General features: G+C 32.9%; 1 non-coding gene across 1 annotated transcript; it reads left to right on the top strand.

Moving 5' to 3' along the window:
- Positions 1-1,574: 1,574 nt before the first annotated feature.
- On the top strand, positions 1,575-1,656 carry TRNAF-GAA (transfer RNA phenylalanine (anticodon GAA)). The gene is given in 2 exon segments: positions 1,575-1,612; positions 1,621-1,656. It is a non-coding gene; the product is annotated as a tRNA-Phe (tRNA).
- The last annotated feature ends 566 nt before the right edge of the window (positions 1,657-2,222 follow it).

Here is a 2,222-nt window from a genome sequence, read left to right as displayed (position 1 = left end):
CAAAGAGTGCGGCAAGAAATAAATCACTAGTACGCGACCTCTAATGAAAAATGTACTGCAGTGTAAGTTTCACGGGCACACCACCTGCCAGCAGGGTAATAAGGTCTGCAGGAGGCCTCCCCGACTTCGCTACCAACATCCATCAATAACGATTACTAAATATTAATGTACTAAACCGAAAAACAATAGTCATCCCAGGAATGCAACCCCGATTTTTAATTCAAAATAACCAATTTCAAATCTGCAACAGATGTTCATTTCAGTTTAGTAAATTATTAATTATTATGCTTTAGAATATGACTGTACTAGAACAGGAATAAAATTATTTAATAAAGTTAGTTTTAAAAATGATAGTAGATAATCTTCAATAAAAAAATTCTAACATTTAAGAATGACACTTCGTTTTGTTACAGCATAAAATGATCTACGAAGGTGGTTCATGAATTTATTGGTCAAAACTCGTAGATAGGGAGGTTGTTAGAGTATTTTGAAACAAACATTACGAATAGCCGACCTAAAAATATGTATAGCTTTTTGGCGCAAGGCGTTCTCTTGATGCAACGGTCATTTCATTACCTCACCTTGTAGGTAACAGAAAAAAATATTGTGATCAGTTTGCCGAAAACCATATCGTCGACCATACATTTCTTAGGGTGTTCAGCGCCTGATGTATATGTTCATATGATCCACTGCCAAGTTTAAAATCAAGAAGAGATGTCCGCAATAGTTATTTATGTAACGAGTTCGTATGTAAATTGGGCTTTTTTGGCATGAGTGGGCCAGTTTAAAACGCGAGTGAAACGAGCCTTTAAATCCGTTCACACAGGAGAAAATTCTCAAATTCTGACAGTGTCGAACAAAAATAGTATATTACACTATAAGTGATGAAAGTGCCTGATTTTTCAACAAGCAATACATGATATACTCTTGAGCGCCAGCGAATGAGGATAGTATTGCGAGTTGAAAAATCGCACCTTGATCACGAATTGTGTATACTAATTTTTCCAACATCGCTTATGAAAATGAGTCTCAATTTTAAATTTCTTTATTATTATTTTACTTCCCTATTTTTTGAATTTTCCGGATCTGGAGTTTCAATTAATGCAAATAACAATGTTTTCAATTTTTATATTAATAAGTAGGTAGTAGATTGTTAAATAAATTTTCCTCACTAGTGATGCAAACGCCTACTTTCCTCACTAAATTGAGTGATGAAAGTATCATTTTCATAATCGATGTAGGAAAAATATATTTATGTCCTACTATTCCGGACACGGAATCTTGGCCACAACTGACATTTCACTGACAAATATGTGTGAACTGGCTTTTATTGAATATAACCCAACTTTTGACTCGATAATGCCATTTCCCTGCTTTTTTGATGTCACACGAAAAACTTCAGTGACTTTTAATAATTGTCACTTAAATGACACTAAGGATTGGTTTACATCATTTTTTTTAGAAATGTCTAAAAAATGTTGGCCAAGATTCCGTGTCCGGAATAGTACTTGCTTATTTTATAATTATGAACTTTATGTATAGTTAATTACGAAATCTTCATAACAAAAAGTTGCGGCTCGTTAGCTCAGGTGGTTAGAGCACCGCACTGAACTTGCATCTACGCGGAGGTCGTGGGTTCGAATCCCACATGAGCCCTATTTTTTTATGTTTATTAATTTATATTTACATAATTAATTAATTGTTCATCTATTAAGTATTCTAATGCTATACTTAAGACCAATCAATCGCATTACATAAATACATATCAATGACAGAAGCTGTTTCATATGATGAAAAGATTTTTTGAATGTCTGAATGTTTTTATTTCCTTCGTATTGCACTTTTCCTTCATTGTGTTTTACCAACAAGTATGTTTTGCAGTCATATTTTTTCCCGAAATTGCGCTTCATGAATAAAAAGGTTTCACTTTCGTGTTTTTTTTGTTACCTCCTTGTTTTGTTTCTTTATTAAATGTAGTTAGATTTAGATTAATTTTTAAAACCCTTCAGAATTTGTTTTCGAAAAAAAATTTTTAGAAAAGTTGTAGTGGATGAGTCCTATTACCAGATAAAATAAATGCACTTTTTTCTGTTACACCCTGTATCTCAATACAACTACAAAATAGTGACGACAGCAGTGTTAGGCTACTACAGACTGCTGACCTAAGTAATTAAAGCTAGTAACTTCAGTAACTATTTTGTTGTAATTTAAATTTTCATTAT

Source organism: Tenebrio molitor, chromosome 9 (genome assembly GCF_963966145.1).
Source record: "Tenebrio molitor chromosome 9, icTenMoli1.1, whole genome shotgun sequence".
Lineage (NCBI taxonomy): Eukaryota > Metazoa > Arthropoda > Insecta > Coleoptera > Tenebrionidae > Tenebrio > Tenebrio molitor.
This window is presented reverse-complemented; position numbering and strand designations above follow the sequence as displayed.